Source organism: Peromyscus maniculatus, chromosome 1, assembly GCF_049852395.1.
Source record: "Peromyscus maniculatus bairdii isolate BWxNUB_F1_BW_parent chromosome 1, HU_Pman_BW_mat_3.1, whole genome shotgun sequence".
Classification (NCBI taxonomy): Eukaryota; Metazoa; Chordata; class Mammalia; order Rodentia; family Cricetidae; genus Peromyscus; species Peromyscus maniculatus.
In genome coordinates, this window is record NC_134852.1 from 121,558,714 (window position 1) to 121,577,401 (window position 18,688).

General features: G+C 45.7%; 1 protein-coding gene across 1 annotated transcript in view; it reads right to left on the minus strand.

Moving 5' to 3' along the window:
• Galnt18 (polypeptide N-acetylgalactosaminyltransferase 18) overlaps positions 1-18,688 on the minus strand; it is a 319,360-nt gene that overhangs the window by 48,953 nt on the left and 251,719 nt on the right. The window lies entirely within an intron of this gene.

The window sequence follows — 18,688 nt, forward strand, 5'->3', positions numbered from 1 at the left end:
TGCCGTGCGGGTATGTGCTGGGTCTGATTTCTCCTTCTGCAGTAGGAATATTAAGTAATTAATTCGCAGCTTGGCTCTTATTGCCATGAGTTTATTTGCGAAGAGTTAATGTACTGTTTCCTTCCATCCATGAGCCCCATGTAGGCAGAGAGGCGAGATGTTGGAGATCAGGGAGTTGCGCTGTCCTTTCCCCATCCCTGGGTTAGCACCCCACACACACACACACACCTGCCACAATGGTCTGTATACCACTACATAACAGGAAGGGACTACTGGGGACTCCCAGCTCAGAAGTCCATCTTCAAATGGACCTTCAAGGATCTGGACAAAGGTCAATGACAGCTACTGAGAAAGAGCCATGTGCTTCTACTTCTGTCCCCTCTTCTGTGGGCTTTGGAGGGGAAGCACTCCAGACCTTTGGGGACAGTGGGGGTTATTTGCTCGGTATTGTCACTTGGCAGTATGGCAGGGAACCTTCATGTGTTTGACACTTGTCCACTAACAGCAATAAGTCCTGGTCCAGGATATGGCAGGAATTAGGTTTACTTAATTGGCTGTGTTGGTCAGGAAGACCTCTTCTCCCGCTGATCAGTGTCACGGTAAAGGATCCCCACAGCCATGGCCAATGGAAGGTAATTTGCTGATTCGTTCCTTAGTATACTATTCAGGGTCAATAAAAGGCGACAAGAATTCCTACTGAGTGACAGCTATGTTCCAGGCCTGGGGTGTGCACTGGGGGCAGGGTGGTGCCGGGGAGTGAGCAGTTAAACACGGTGCTGTCCACTGAGGGTTTGCAGCCAGGCTGCCTTGGTCCAGCTCCTGGTTCTGCTTCATACTGGCTGTGTGACTCTGAGCAGTCACCCTGACTCATTTGTGCCTACATTCCTGTCTCCAGCACCAATAGCACCAATCTCATGAGGTACTGAAGAGGATTAAATTGATCGCACACAATGCACAGGTACAGTATACGCCCTTAGTCAAGCCTGTCCACAACCATACAAATCACATGGAGAATCCTCAGAATAACCTACGAGGTCACTGCTGTCACCTCCAACTTCAGGTAGAACCAAACTGAAAAAGGTCCATTGTCCAAAGGCACACAGCTGGTATTTACAACACTGAGAGACCTGTCTGATTCCCAAAGAAGCCGAAGGCAGAGCTGGTGTCAGGGGTGATCGTGTTTTAAGAGCAGTTAGTATCTCCCGGAGTTGACTCTGAGGGCCAGGAGAGGGAACACGACAGTCTCTGGGCTGTACCACTTCCTGCTACGACTGACCCATCCTAGAGACAGTGCAATTTCAGGGCACTTTGCCCTGATAGCCTGTGAATCCTGTGACTGCATTATTGACAACACTTTGTGCCAGAGTCAATTTTTTTTTCCTGTGGCTGGAACAAGGCTGCTACTTGACATATTTCACCAATGCAAACCAGGACATCACTCACAGGAGTGCTCCATTATGGGTCCTGCTTCTCAGAGTCAACTTGCCATTTACCCTTAAGGGTGTGTGTGCCTGCCAGCATAACCAGAGCCATATTGGTGGCACCTCTCACTGTATTCCCCACCTTAAATGGTGCTCCCCAACACAGTGGATATGGTGAGTACACTGAGCACTTCTTCATCCAACATTAATTCTTCTTTTATCAGATAGACTTCAGCACATGCAATGAGGTTTTCCACCCCATCCAGCTCCCCAAACTCAGTGTCCAGGGATAGGTTCACTGTCATTTTCCCACATTCTGCTTTGTGGTTCCATCTCCTCCCCCTCCCACCAACTGCTCGTTTAACCATCTCTCTTCTTTCAAAATGTTGTTTACGCCCCTCATCAGATTCTCCTTCTGACATACACTCCTAGGTGGCTCTCCGAGTAGACCATGGGTTCCCAGGACAAGGTGAGACAGTTGCAGGCTGGGAGCTGAGTGTCCCATTCAATAGCACACCTTTGGTGGCAGTGAGAATGGGATTCTGAACGTGACCTCTGCAAGCAGCTGCTATACACTTTGGCAGGTTGCATCCCCTCCTGAACCCCCATTCCACCCAGTGGAAGGGAGTGATGCAGCATGGGGGTGCTCAGCCCTGTGCCTGCCGTGTTATGAAAACTACATTGGAAAGTGACGAAGGAAATGAAGGAATCAGGCACAAGGGTAGGAGGTCTCAGCCGATTTCTGCCCCACCATGGGGCCACAGGAATGGTACCTTTGGGCTAAATTTTTTTTTAAATTTTTAAAAATTTTTAAATTTGTTGTTATTTGCACACTCACTTTTGATGAGTAAATTGGCCGCTGAGGTCAGGTTACCACCCCAGCAGAGGGTGCAAGGCTTGCTCCTCAGAGACTGGGAGTCCTTGTTTACTCAGGGGACCCACAGTCTCTTCCCTTCTGTTGAGCCTGTCCACGGAGGGACAACACTCACCATAGGTGCAGCCTGTGAGCTCTTGGCAGCATCTGGTCTTTGCAGTAGAAAGTATACATTTGGCCTGTATATACGTTAACTTTTGGACCTTGCCAATGACACTGAAGTCAACTAGAAAAGGCTTGTGCTTATCTGTTTCTGGGTGACAAATGGCTGTGCTGACCCAAGAGAGCCTTTGAAGTCTTATCCACAGATGACCTCAGATCTCCTCTCTGGGACGCTGGGCAGGGTTAGGAAAAGGAATCACTAGTATTTGAGGCTGGGTGAAAGGTGATGTCAGGAAGCTTCCGTGGGGTGGGGGACAGAGGGTGAGGAAATAAAAGAGAGCTGGCCTCAGCACAGGAAATGCCTAATGCCCCATGGCAAGTCACAAGCCAGTTGGAGGGTAAATGCAGAAAGGATTGGTTCATAGAAACAGGGCCACTGGAGAAAAGGTGAGTTCCAGGGATGGGGACTCCATGAGGAGAGGGGAAGGGAGGTGTGTACCAAAGGGGTGACTGAGAAAAATAGACCAAGAGGTCACAGGTAACAGGCAAGCAAGAGTCACATGCTAAGGTGAGGAGGTGTAATAAGTCTACAAATACTGGGGACACCAGGCAACATGCAAACCCCAGGCTGGGTCCCATCTTCTCTGATGGCCATTGAGAAAAATGATCCTAGACCAGACCAAGTCCCCTCCAGCCTCTGCCTTCATAGTCTTGCTAACCTAGGATAATTGTTGGCCAACTCAGCAATTTCTTGGACTCACCATTAGTAAATCAGATCATCTTGGAACACCTTTAGTGTCCACATTCCTTAATAAAACATTCATATTTTTCATTATATACTTATTCTTTAAATATCTGTCTCCCAGGATTGAACTGTAACCTTCACAAAATCAAGGATATGCCTGTGTGTTTTCCACTGTATATACCAGGCCTGCTTCTTGGTATTTATGCAATAACTGTTATGTGAATAAGTGAGTTGGAGGGTCCTGGGCTTTCACTGACTATAGAGACACATTTTAACTAGCTCAGCTTGATGCCCTAATAAAGGCCATAAACATAAAATGTGGCCAGATTTTACTGAACACAGTGACTTCCTTCAAACCCAGGTGGTTTTTCAGCAAATTGCTGACATTAACGTGCAAAATACTGCCACCAAAGAGACTTACTTTGACTGCAGAGCTGAAATTAATGTTGTAAAACCTGGGAAGTCATCAAATGCATGTGGACAAAAGCAGGCAGCTTTTTCTTGTGGAACTGGGTACTCATGGCTGAGTCTCCCAACCTCATAGACGCTTGGCTATGCCTCCAGAGGGCTGCTGGCTCTGATCTCCAAATGTGATCAAGAATCTAAGGCAGAGCGTGAATAACAGCTTCGCAGGACAAAGTCAAGACCCCTCACTGCCAGCCCTTCCTGGAAAGCCCTGATTCTGTTAACCATCTCTGAAAAGGCTTCAGAAATCAGTGCAGGACTACAAAGAAGCACAGGTTTCTAGAGGCTGGAGTGAGAGGGTACAAATCCTGACTCTGCCACAGAATAAGCCACTGAGTTGTACTTGTCTATGGATGCCAGTTGCTTTTTTACTGGGAATAATGGTTACCTGGGGATCTAAGTGAGATTCAATGTGAACACTGCTCACTAGCAAAGCCAGCCCTGCCGAGGGTTCTCAGGAAAGGTTAAGTCTCTCTCTCTCTCTCTCCAAGACAAAAGTTACTGGTACAAAGTCAGGGTGAGGCCCCTGCCATGTCCATCATCAAGATTCCTGTACTAATTGTGACTTTCATCAAGCTATCAAATGGGATTGACAAACTCTATGACTCTTTAGATCCCTTCCACTCTTACTTTGATAATCTGGGTTTCATAGCTCGTATCTCAAATGATGACTGGGTCTTGAGACACAACTTACAAAGGCATAACCTGAGTCACAGTTGGGAGACACTGAGGCAGGACAACAAGATAATTTCATGTGCTTTTATGTTCAATCCATTTGCTTTAATGCCATCAGTTGAGAAGGAGAGTCTCTCTCTCTCTCTCTCTCTCTCTCTCTCTCTCTCTCTCTGTAGGTACATGTGTCCATTTTGCTTGTGTCTGTGTGTTTGTGTATACATGCATGTGTATGCATTTATGTAGGAATATGCATGTGTGTGTCAATGTGTGTGTGTGTGTATGAGTGCCTTTGTATTTGTGTATATGTACAGGTGCATGCATGTATACATGTCTATGTGTGTGTCTATGTGTAGGTGTATGTATGTATATAAGTGTATGTAGATGTCAGAAATCAACCAAGGTATTGTTTCTCAGGCACTGTCCATCCTGTTTTATGACATACAGTCTATCACTTGGACCTTGGGCTCACTGATTCGCCTAACCTGGGATTACAAGTACATGCCACCACTTATTTTTTTAAGCCTGGGTTCTGGAGATTACACTCAGGTCCTCATCTTCAAAATGAAAGCACTTTACTGACTGAGCTGTTGTCTCAGTCCAGCCCTACTGAGAAGGATTATGAGGCTGTCTCCAAAGAAAGAACATGATGCAATGTATTAGTTGTACTAACCATGGGTAAGGTAGATTAGTGGGTAGTGACATTCCCAGCCTTGCACTTCGTAACTGTGGATCCTTCAGCTTGTGTCTCCTTGTGACACTAATGAGTTCTTATTTCTTAGCACCATGTTGCCCCAGGTCTCCCAACCCATAAAGCTCCCCTCCTACTCTCCATCCATCCAAAGCTAGCCTGGCTCTGCTCCTCCAAACTCTTTGAACATATGATTAACATCACTTACATGGTCCTGATTTCTTGGCTTATGTGGCTAATTATCTTCTTATGTGTAACTGTCTCACTAGTTTGGCCATGAAAAGCTAAGACAACAGTGGGAAACCCAAAGTGGGAAGGATGGGTAGAGGATGATGAGATGAATGCAGTCAAGGATAAGGCCTGAGGAGATTGGTGGAGGACCAGAAACTTAATTTTAGACTGACTTAGGGGTCAGAGATGTAGGCAAGCAGAAATATGGACAAGACAGACATGGCCCTCATTCTCAGGGTGTCCTTCAACTTTGTACCACAGGCATCTTGTTGTAGAATATTAGTTTAACTATGTAAAGATTTGTTGCATTAGTTTATGTTGTGGAATATTAATTTAACAGTGTTACATTTGTTTAACTATGTAAAGATGTGTTGCATTTATTTGCCTTGCCTGCCTAATAAAAAGCTAAATAGCCAATAGCCAGGCAGGAGGTATAGGCAGGACTTCCTGGAAGAGAGAATAAGTAGTAGGAGGAATCTAGGCTCTACAGAAAAGAATGAGGAAGAAAGAGAAAGAGATGACAGGGAGACACCAGGGACCAGACAGACAGACACAGAGGAAGCAGGAAAGTAGGACATACAGAATGGAAGAAAGGTAAAAAGCCTTGAGGCAAAATGTAGATGAATAGGAACAGGTTAAATTAAGTTAAAAGAGCTAGTGGGACAAGCCTAAGTTGAGACCAAGCATTGAGCATTCATAATTAATAATAAGTCTCCATGTCTTTATTTGGGAGCTGGTTGGCAGCCCAAAGAAAATACCAACTACAGCATCTCACTAACCTTACCCAGTCACAGCCCTGCATGGGGAAAAATGAGGAAATAGAAGTTAGATCTGAGCAAGGCTAAGGATCGGCAAGCAAGATCAGGAGCACGAGGCAGAGGAGGAGTCTAGATGAAGACAGCATGACAGATAGCCTCTGTCCCAAGGTCTACAACACTTGAAAATTTTTAGTTTCTCGACAAAAACCACACTCCCTACCCAGAATCTCAGGATCTCCAAGGGCACACCTCTATTCCCTGCAACTTCATCACCTACTCTCTGCAGCCAGTTAGACTAACTTCTCTCAGTTCCTGAGGTAGACCATGTTCATGGACCTCTGTCCTCACCTTCTTTCCTGGAACTGCTTCTTCTCCATGAGTATGCAACACATCTCTATAATTTTCATCTACCTTCCCCTGACATCTTAATTTTGGTTAAATGATGTTTCCGTGAATGTTGCTCTTACTTCCTCTTAGACAGTGATAACTCTGAGAACACACAGACACAGACACACACAAACACACACTCACAAAGAGAGATGTACAGTTTAAAGATATTCTATATAAATTTGGCATACTTCCCCCCCTTCAGAAACAATGCTTCCCTTGGCAATCTCTTGGAAAATTACACAAAAGTAACCCATTATCCTGAAGTTGGGTAATAATTTTCTTCCCATCAACCTAACCCACACAGTGCTGTTTTTGAACACTATATAAACAGAACCACTATATATGCCTCTTGCCTCTTGGTTCATTTATTTTCCTCACCCCAGCATTCCATTCTATATATACTCACTGATTTCCTTCTGCACTCTCCTGTTGACTGACAGGCTTGTTTCCAGTGTTATGAATAGTTCCTGGGAACACTCTTGTACACATCTCCTGGGGCCCAAGAGCGGGCATTACTCTATGCATTTTTGCCCCTACAGCATGTCTGCAGTACAAGTTAGATACAGTCAGCTTTCCCATGGAAAGGAGGGGCTGTTTCAAACTATGACTATCCAGCTCCCTCCCCCCAGCTTAAGCGAGACTCATGTTGTTTCACATCCGTGCCAACTTTTTCATTTAAGGATTTATTTAATTTTTAAGTGTGTGAGTGTATGTGTGTGCACGCACGAGAGAGAGAGAGAGAGAGAGAGAGAGAGAGAGAGAGAGAGAGAGAGAGAGAGAGAGAGAGAGAGAGAGAAAGCACATTGTTAGTGTAAGGGCTTTGGCTGCAGAGGTCCTAAGAGGGCATTGGATCCCCTGGCTGGAGTTACAGGTGGCAAGTGGTTGTACGCCACCTGACATGGGTGCTAGGAAACAAACTTCAGCTCTCTGCAGGGTATTTAGTGCTCTTAACTACTGAGCTTTCTAACCTCCTTGTCAACTTTTGACATGTGTGACATGGGCATAAAATTCTCTCCACAGTTTTCATTTGCAGTCCCACCTGATTATTAGTGAGACAGTAGGGTTTTTGTTGTTGTTTTTTGGTTGTGTGTGTGTGTGTGTGTGTGTGTGTGTGTGTGTGTGTGTGTGAGTGTGTGTGTGTGTGTGTGTGTGTGTGTGTTGATATATTTATATTGTGTACCCTAATAAAGTTTGCCTGAGGATCAGAGGACAGAGCCAGCCACTAGATTATATATAGAGGTCAGGCAGTGGTGGCACACACCTTTAACCCTAACACTCGGGAGGCAGAGATCCATCTGGATCTCTGTGAGTTCAAAGCCATCCTGGATTACATGAGATTGACTCAGTCTAGGAGAGAAAACAGAGCCAGGCAATGGTGGGGCATGCCTTTAATCCCAGGAAGTGACATGGCTGGGTGAAGAATGGTATATAAGGCATGAAGAGACAGAAATTAAAGGCTCTTTTTGGCTGAGGCCTTTTGGGTGAGGACTCAGGTTTTCAGGATCGGCCGAGGAGTTAGCGAGGTGAGGTTGACTGTGGCTTGTTCTGCTTCTCTGATATTTTAGCTTTTACCCCAATATCTACCTGGCTCAGGGTTTTCTATTAATAAAACCACTTAAGATTTGAATAACAGTTTTTTTTTCCTGTTGCTAACCTACAATGGCAGACTCCAAGAGAAGGCTGCCTCTGTCTTACTAAAAGACCCATATAGGGCCAGGCATGTGGGAGACACTCAATGAATATTTGCTGTATGAATGAAGGATCAAAGTTGGCCTTTGTTCTGACTTATTCTGTGCTTCACTGGCACCTCCCTAGGTTTCTGAGGGCAAATATTTAGTTCAAAGTAGAGGGGAGCAGTCTTAAGACCTGGCCATGCTTACTTTTCCACCAGACCTCACAGATGAACACTCCCTGGGGATTCAGTTTCTCAAGCCTCCTTCTAGCAATGAATTTTCCCAAAGAGTTGCCTGCTCCTTGGAAATGTGGTGCAGTTTCTCGGTTGGTGTACCTGAACGGTTTGAGTGTTTGGATCAGTCCCAAGTGACATTCAAGCCAATTTCCTTCAGAATCACCACAAAGCAGGAAGGTTGAGCAGGCCAAACCAAGGAGAGACGAGCTAGGCTGGAACGTCTGAGAGCTGTCTGTAGGGGCTTGGCTGTGCAGAAACAGCTGCCCATTTGCAGAGAAACCCAGAAGCCAGTTTGTGACACTAGAAGAGGACCAGCCTTGGCAAAATGGCTGAACATGTACAGAGGACTCCATTCTCCTGGGTGCCCAATGCTCTGACCAATCTTATTAGGCTGTATATAGGCCCAGGACACAGATATCATGAGGGCTTCTTTTCCTATGCTACATGGTTATGGATATTTCAAGGCAGCTTTCCTGACTCTGAGTAAAGGGATGCTTACCCATGTCTACCTCAAGTTTCTTATTTGAAAAGGGAGATGACAGACCTGAACATATTGAGGGGTGTCCCCAAGGGTGTGGCAGAGGCACCTGTTTCTCAAGGGCATTTGTTATTCCTTTGGAGGGACTGTGAACAACTCACACTAACAATTTGAGGAAGAAATGCCCACTGCTCCTTCCTGGGCAAGGCACGAGAGTATCCATATTGTTGAGAATAGTTACTATTCATTCTTCTACCAGCCAACCTATCCACTGCATATTTAAGCCAGAATGACCTTGAAGTTCAAAGACAGTGAACCCCTAAAAGAAGCAACCAAATCCCTAAGTCACTGAACAAAGGCTACCCACTGAGTCGCCCATCCCTCAGGGAGCTGTGGTGTGAGGAGATAATGACCTCCTGGTGGCATCTCTGAGGTTGGGCTCCGATGTTGTAATTTGTGATTTTTCCCCCTATATATAAAGAGAGTATAAAGAGAGGAATGGTCCCATGGCACCATAGACAGGAACTCAATTCTGGCTTTGTAGAAGGGAGCTCCCAGCATAGGCAGCAAGCAGACATCCCGATTGAAGGTGAGGAGACCACTCAGAGGCCGGAAACACAGACAGTAAGTAGATCTAGTATCTGAGGCTCCAGGGAGCTGCATGACACAAATAGAGAGAATCATGGCCCCTGCAAAGGAGGCTACTGAGTGGAGTCTAGAACAGGGTTAGAAACAGAGCAGAAAACCAAAGGAAAAGCCAGCAGGGTGAAAGCAGAAAAGGCTGTGGCTTAGAGATCACACACAGCCATATATATTCCTCAGAAAGTCATTGATAGCCGTGTGCCAATCATGTTAGTGACAGAATGAGCTAGCTGCTGAGGCCAGGACTCTAACTATAGTTGCAGCCCTTGACCAGGAGATACAGATGTTTGCTGGGACTAAACCTCAGAGTACCTGGCTACATGATCCTGGGAAGGGACTAGACCTAGTTCAGATACTTCCATAGAGCAAAGCTCTAGAAACAACCTCAAGGGTAGAGAGAGACCATTAGCCAAGTGCCTAGTGGGTCCATTCCCACGTGTGCTAGGACACTAATCACTTCTTTGTTTTGAATCAAGATCTCTGGCCCCATTATCATCCCTGGTGCTGAGTTTGAGTGTCCTAGGAAGTCAAGGACCAACCTTCAAACAGTCAAATAAAACCTTACCCATCCCTGGTAAGAAGAGTCACTTCTCCCAGATAGCCAGACCCTTCACTGACTTTTTGCATTTGGGTTAAGGCTCTCTCAGTAGCTGTGAGACATCTTCCTCTGTGGACTGCTTTCTCCATCCATCCAGCTGCTGTGCAGAGCAGACCCATGGCCTGTGCTTAATTCTTACTTTGCTATATGAAGATGAGCTACTTACTCATTTAAAGTGTTTCCTTTTTTATGTCTTTAATCAGTGGCTGTTTCTTTCCTCTCTCTGAGGCTTAATCTAATCAGAAGCACATCCCACACATATGAATGGTCCATTAGCTTGTCCCAATCAAATTCAAACTGGCTGTCCATAACAGATGCCCCCTCCTCTCCCAAAGAATGACATTGGCTCAAAGGATGTCTCTGAGTCAATGTCCAAGACAATTGCCATGGTAAGGCCGGAAGAGCCCCTTTCTGAAACCAGGGCAACCAGGAACACAGGAGGAAAGCACACACGCTGTCCCTCCCAGGATAGGGTTGGGCGCAATCTGATGACAGATGGTTTTAGTGTCACTAAGATGAGGCAGGTACAAGTCAGGCCCTGGAATCAGGCGTCAAAGGTACAAATCTGGCCCCAGTACCTCCCCCAGGTTTGTCCCAGTGGGGCTCCCCAGTTTACCATTAAGATGGTAGAGATGGGAACAAGTGAGATAGCTTAGCGGTTAGGAGCATTGGTTGTTCTAGAGAGGATCTGGGTTCAGTTCCTAGCACCCTCATCAGGCAGCTCACAACCACCTGCAGCTCCAGTTTTAGCGGGTATGACACCCTCTTCTGGCCTCTGAGGGACCCTGCATGCACATGGTGCACTAGCAGTCACAAACACATACACATAAATAAAATGTTTCTTAAAAAGAGATTGTGGAAATGAAATCAAGGGAATCATTTTTTCTTCCCAGAATGCAATCTGTTGTAAGAAGCTTGTCTGTCATGTGCTTAGAATTCAGATAACAAAAGCTAATATTATGGCTTGAATGTAGATTTCCCCTACAGACTCAACAGATTTGAACTTTATATATATATATATATATACACACACACACATACATATACATATATATGTGTACACGCACACACACACACACACACACACACACACACACACACATATATAATGTATGCAGTGTTCTGCCTGCACATATGCCTGCACTGCAGGCCAGAAGAGGGCACCAGATCTCATTACAGGTGGTTGTGAACCACCATGTGGTTGCTGGGAATTGAACTCAGAACCTCTGGAAGAACAGCCAGTGCTCTTAACCTCTGAGCCATCTCTCCAGCCTAGATTTGAACATTTTATTCCTATTTTGGAAGGCCGAGCTGGAGGGAGAGTCTTTGAGGGTGTATTATCCCTGGTTCCTTCCTGGTAAGCTCTTCCTATTGGCTAGTCAGGCAGGATGGTGGACTGCAATTCCCCCGAACCATGAGCCAAAGAAACTTTTCTTTCCTTAGGCTGTTGGGTGACACATTTTGCCACAACCATGAGAAAACTGCCAACACAGCTGATATGCTAGGAGTGCTTTGAAAGGCGTTTGCCTGTTAGTACATATCAACATGAATTGTCAGCTTTGGCTTCTTCACAAATGTCCTTGCCAAAAAAGCACCTAGCTGACATTACATTAGCAACAGACTTTACAAAGGGAATCAGTGGCACAGAAGAGCTTATTTGAAGGGGACCACACTAGTCATTTCCCAGGTGAACACACTGAAGTTCAAGGTCACATCATACTTCAGACTCAGAGTAGAAAATGGGCCCAAAGTATGCCTCTTGGAAGACATGATACCATCATGGTTCTGAGCAGAGGCTCTGGTCAACAGTTCATTGTGAAATCACCTGATTCCCGTTTGCTGACCTGGAGGCAATTCATCTCACCTTCTCACAATTTCCCCGTATGGAAAGTGGAGACAGAACCGATCAACTCCAAGGCCAGCTGTGGGAATTCAGCGGGTAACTGTAGAGGTTTACTTCACCACCTCCCACGGGCTTAGCACCCACTCAATATTTTCATGCCTACCATCACTGTAAGGCCCTCAGCTATGAGGCTCACCGGTGCTGTGTGCTGTCCAGGGCAGGAGGAGACTGATATGCCCAGCTGCCTCTATCCCATCTCACTTATACACCACTCAGACATCTCAAGCTCATCTGGTCCAAACCAGACTTCCTGATTTCCTTCTCTTCCTCCCCATCTGTCCTTCGCTTCCCCTCATCCATGTAACAGCCCAAGCCTGAAACCTATAATTTGCCCAAATCATCATTTCCTCCCCTTCCACACCCAGTAAGTCAGCAAATACAGTCAGTCCTTCCACTGAGTCCTAGCTCCTGGGTCCTCCCTCCTCACCACTCCACGACATGAGAGAACCAGTAAGGAGGGGACTAAGGCTGAATGACATCACGAGAGGAATCTTGATCCACAAGGTGCCCTTGTAAGAGGAAAGGACACCAGAAACTGTCTCTGCCAGGGAAGACAAGGTGAGGGATGGCTGTTTAGAAGTCAGAAAGGGAGCCTTGACCAGGTCTGGCCCTCCAGCACCCTGGTCTAGACTATCAGCCTCCAGAATACCAAGAAAGGAAATGTACACAACCCAAGTCACTTACTGCAGTGTTGTTAGGGTGCTTGAGTTGACTAGCACAGTACACTTAGAATTTATAACTATACATCTCTGACTTGGTCCTTAAAAAATTGTCTGTCCCATTATACCATACCATTATCTCTAAGAAGAAAGGGTCTTCCCCCCTCTTTTTCTTCTCTCATATACTACATCCTGATTGCAATTTCCCTTCCCTCCACCCACCCCCAGTCCATTCCTTGACTTCCCTTCTCCCCCAGATCCACTCCTCCACCATTTTCTTTCAAAAAAAGAGCAGATCTCCCAAAAATATCCACTGAACACGGAATAACAAGTTACAATAAGACTAGGCACAAACCCTCATATCAAGGCTGGACAAGGAAACCCAGTAGGAGGAAAAGGGTCCCAAGAGCAGGCCAAAGAGTCAAAGACACCCCTACTCCCACTGTTAGGAGTCCCACAAGAACACCAAGCTACACAACCATAAGGTATACACAGAGGACCTAGCTCAGACTCATACAGGCTCTGTGCTTGTCTAGAAGAAAGGGTCTTGTCTAAGGAAATCATGATAGTATCTGTATTGCAATAATGATGAGAAGGAGGAAGAGGAGAGGAGCGCCAGCTCTATTTTCCTGCAGTGTGGCTTTGTTCCTTGCTCCAAGCCTGGGACATTAGAGCTGCAATCAAATGGTTGCGAAGAAGCACCCTTCCAGCCCTTGAAACAGCCCAGCAGGTCAGCCCAGCTAAAGAAATGGCAGAAGAGGGCTGGGGAGATGGTTCAATGGGTAAAGGGGCTTGCCACTAAGCCTGATGACCTGAGTTCAATCCCTGGGATCCACAAGTAAAAGGAGTTGTCCTCTAACTTCCACAGGTGCCCCAACATGCACACACACACACACACACACACACACACACACACACACACACACGCGCGCACACGCGCGCGCGCGTGCACACACACACACACAAATAAATAAATTAATTTTAAGGTCTTGTTTGTTTGCAAGAAAAGAAGAAAAAGGGGAGAAATGTAGATAAGGAAGGTGTCCCAGGGACTTTACAGACATTGCTGACTCCTGGTTTTTTGTTTTATTTATCTTTTTAATTTTTTAAATTTTTTTTTTGCCTTTGTATTGCCTTTTCCTCCAAATTGGGAAGTTCAGTGTTGACACATGCTTACTCTCTAGTCCATTGTCTATGAACAAATTCTATGGATTGCCCCAATAATGGCTTTTATGGCTCTTTCCTCCCTTGGCCTTAGCTTATTCCGAAGGTAAAATTTCCTTTGAGTGGACTCCCAGAATCCTTTGTCAACTTCCATCCTGTCCACGTGTCTCATCCATCCTGCTTTCCTACGGTTCCCTCATTGAACAGCACGAGGAACAAAGCCGGGGTGTGAAGACTCCTCCCAGCACAATCCTCGGAGGGTGCTACCTTCTGCTCCCCACCGTTTCAAGCTAATTGCTTCATTATGTGCTTTTTTAAATTGCTTTGTTCTGCAGGGATTAATTTTGCACTTATCTTTACTAACTGTAAAACTTTTACAACGTACTGTGAAGCTGTGTCTGTTCGGCTGCTGCCTTGTGACTGCAGAGACTCACTCCTGTGTGGCTGGTGTGTAGAAAACAACACCTTATCTGGAAAAGGGCCTGCCACACAGTGGTTTCAGGCACCTTCTTGGAGCTGTTGGGCAGGGTGGAATAGTTGTTTCTGGGCTGGCACCAAGACTCCCTTGTATGTGGAAGTTCAGACAAGAAGGTGCTCATCAACCTAGAGAGCTGAGCCTAGTAGGCATCAGGTAGCTCACATCTTGGAGGCCCTGGGGATTTGAGGTGCCATGGATTCCAGAAGGTCATGGATCATGGCACACATTCCAATAGAGTGGAGAGAGCAATGGCTGACCATCCAGAAGGGAATGGGCAGACAAGAAGCTCTCGCTAGGCAAGTGCATGCTTTTCCAAAGCTCTGACACTCAGCCTCGTCTATCACTGGGCACCGGACCACCAGCCATCAAGGAATCACCTCACCTCTCTGTCTGGTCAAATGGTACCCATAAATTGCTGGCTTCCTACCCTCTCTATTTCTGCCACCACCCCTCCACACCAACTGCCCACACTAAGGCCTTCTTATGGCGCATCCAATGTCCTCTGTTCTCTTGCATTCTGGGAGTCCAGTGAGGTAACTTTGAATCTTTGAAATAAGGCTAAGCCACCATCACAGTCAGGTGCACCACTTCTCTGAGGGCCTTGGGCAAATGAGCTCAATTCTCTGAGTCTCAGTGATTTCATCTGCAAAATGAGGCTGAGGATTCTGCTCTCTCGTGGTTTCTGACATGAGTTAGTTATTGTGATGGTTAATATTGGTTGTCAACTTGACAGGATTTAGAATCACTTTAGATAAGCCTCTGGGCACACTTATGAGAGATTATCTAGAGTAGGTTAGCCTCCTGTAATGCTGGTGAGGGATTTTATCCCCAAGTTAAAAACAATGAGGAGAGTACCACACCTAAGTGTAGGTACCACACCTGTGATCTGGGGTCCTGGACTGGATAAAAATGGAGCTGAGTCCCAGTACCTTCTTCTTCTTAAAATTATTTTATATGTGTGTTTTGTATACGTGTATGAATGTGTACTACATGTATACCTGGTACCCATGGTGCCCCCGGAGGCCGGAAAAGGTGGTTGGATCTCCTGGAACTAGCGTCAGGGATGGTTGTGAGTTGCTATGTAGGTGCTGGGAACTGAACCCAAGGTCCTCTGCAAGAGCAGTCATTGTGTTAAGACTTGGAACCATCTCTCCAGCCCCCACCTGCTTAACTGTGGATGCACCATGCCAGCTGCCCCAATGTGCTGCTGCCATGACATTGCCACCGTGGTGGGTTCTATGCTGAGACTGTGAGCCAGGACAAACTCCTCTTCCTGTACATTTGCTTCTTTTTCAGGTACTTTATCACAGCAACAAAACAAGTCACTAAGCCAATGATGGACAGCATAAAACTCTGTAGTATCAGTTCTGTGGGGGGAAATTTAGTTTATTACTTGATTATCTTACCATGTCTTTTAAAGTTAATCAATCAGTAAACTAATTTTGAAGCAATGTCTCATAGCCCAGGCTAGCTTCCAAAGCTCACCATGTAGCTGAGGATGGTCTTAAACCACTGGCCCTCCTGTTTCTACCTTCCAAGGGCAGGGATTACATACAAAATTATATAAAAAAGAGGCAGGACCTGGACCAGGTAGCACAGGTCTGTGATCCTAGCTATGTGAGAGGCTGAGGCAGGAGGATCTGAAGTTCAAGGCCTTGCTGGTTTCTGAGTGAATTCAAGGGCAGCCTGGGAAAGTTAGTAAAATCCTGTTTTAAAAATAAACAGTAAGAAGAGAGCTGAGATGTAGCTCAGCTGTAGAGCACTTGTCCAGGATGTGCCAGGGTTCAGTCCCTGGTTTTAGTCCCCAGTATTTGAAAAAGCAAAACAAAACAAAAATCAGTGGCAGGGCTCATATCTTTTACCCACACAACACACACATACACACATACACACACCACACACACACACACACACACACACACACACACACACACCCCACACACACACCCCCCACACACACACAACACACACACATACACAAAAAAAACCCAAAACAATCAAAAAACAACACACACTTGTTATTCATGTTGCTCTCCATCGTAGCTCCAGCTGGCTTGGGCCAACCATAGACTTAGTTCCAATTCACAAAACAGAGATAACAATATGGAAATCACAAGGCTTGTAGAAAAGTGATGAGATAATATACCCAAGTGATCAGTGAATGACATACAGCAAATGGAAGCTCTTCCTCTGATTACCTATGTCTTCTCCCAGCCTGTGGCCTAACAGGTTTCAAAGTCATCAAGTGGCCTACTCCCAACTGTGGGCATGTGTCTGCCTTAGGAAATGATGTCCTTCTTCTGTGGGCCTTAAAGTCATTGTGCCCACCTTAGAAGTCAATGCTGTGGCCAGGGATCTCTCAGCCTCAGGCCACTCACAATTCCTCAAGTCATGGGCAAACCAGCTGGGCATGGTGGTGCATACCTATAATCCCAGAACTTGGGAGGTAGAGGCAGGAGGATCAGGAGTTCATGGCCATCCTCAACTACATAGCAAGTTACAGACCAGCCTGGGCTACATGATACCCCATCTTAACAAAAGATGTTGAAAAGTCAAGATGTACTGATAGCCCACTAAAGTCTGACTTCTAGATCACCAGTGACCAATCATCATTTGACATTTGGTAACTCTGCTATATCTATTCCAGACTTTCCTTTTTAGCATTACAACTTAGCCAAAGTAAATCAGACCCAGATAGACAAATACCACATGCTTTTTCTTACATGTAGAACCTAGAATACACACACACACACACACACACACACACACACACACACACACACACACCATGAAAATAAAAGGGGGTTCTACTTGAGAAGGGGAAGGGGGACTGAGAGTGGAGAGAGTGGGAAGTGATGTGGTTAGACTACACGGAATATTTGATTCAAAATGTCATTATGAAACCTGTCGCTTTATATAAAAACACACACCAATAAAAAGAGTAGTTTGTTATCAGATAAAGTTGTGCCTCTGTCTTGCCTACTTCTGCACATGCATGCTGGTCCCTCCATGTTTCTGCCATGTTCTGATGTACAGCTGTGGTCACTCTCCTTTTTGTCTGTCAAGAATCCTGTAACTCCACTTCTACCCCCCAGAGCTCTCCTCCTCTGTCTTACCTGCAGAAGGTAAGGCTTAAAGCTGGTTAGCTGGTAGCCAGCTCCTCTAGAGACCCTCACTCAACTCCCAGAGACAGACCATCCCCTGACCATCTTCACTGCCCCTACAGCACACACAGGATCTTTCCTTGCCAATTGACCCTGCACAGGTTGGACTCTGCCTTGCAGCTTCATTCAAATGATGCTCAGAGTGATGCATTTTCTTCCAGACTAATTTCTAATTTTATTTTACTAGTATTATTATCACTGGGTTCACACTTTTAAAACCTATTTGCCAACTATGATGGGCTTCTTCCACAGGGATGCTTCCACACACACCACACTGTACAGCTGTGACTACCTTTATACAGGTTTCTTTTGTGTCAACAATTCCTACTCAGTTTTGTTTCCTTCAATCAAATTTTGCAGACCTAAATTCTTAAATACTCACTTCTTCAACAGGATTTTTCTTTCTGTGTTTACTATGTTCATTTGCTGTAGTTTGTGTTGTCTTTGCTGTCAGTCATATGCGATCATTTACATTAATTGTTTTTGAGACAGTGAGTGTGGTGGTGGAATGAGATGTCTCCCACAGGCTCATGTGATTGAACCCTTGGTCCCTGGTTGGTGGTGCTGTTTGGGAAGGTTGTGGAACCTTTAGGAGGTGCACCCCCTCCTGCAGAAATTCCATCACTGGGGTGGGCTTTCAGAGTTCACGGCTTCCCCCTACTTCCTGCCTGCTTTCTCTCCTTCCTGTGTAAGGTTGAAATGTGATCTCGCAGCGTCCTGTTCCTGCCACTGAGTCTTCCCTGCCATCGTGGATACCTAGCTCTCTAGAACCATAAACAAAATAGACTCGTCCTTAGCTGCTTTAGGTCATGGTATCTTATCACAGCAACAGAACATTTATCACAGCAACAGAACAGAGACAATTAATGCATTGTCTCATGTACTTCCAGCTGGCCTCAAACTCACCGTGTAGCCAAGGATGGTCTTGAAGTTCTCATCCTCCTGCCTCCACCTCTCTCATTTGTACTTTCACAATTCAGAATTTGTTTTCTTGTTTGTTAATTTTTTGGAATATCACCTAAAAAGTGTGAGCAGGGTCTCTGAGTTGTACACTTACTGCTGTTGGAATTACTGCATCAAAGACCCCACAAAGGTCTTTCAGTCCAAGTCCAATTCAGAAACATTAAGCTCACAACACTGTTTTTCCAGTGGCCGATTAGACTGGCACGTCAACCATGGTGACACTAATCATGGGGGACCAGGCTGATTCTCATGGTTCTGGGGGTGGAACTGGAGGGCAACATATTACACAAAGTGAGTCAGGTCTGTAAAGACAAATATTGTGTTTCTCACATCTGTGGAACGTAGGTATACCCATCCACCCCCACACAAACATACACGAAG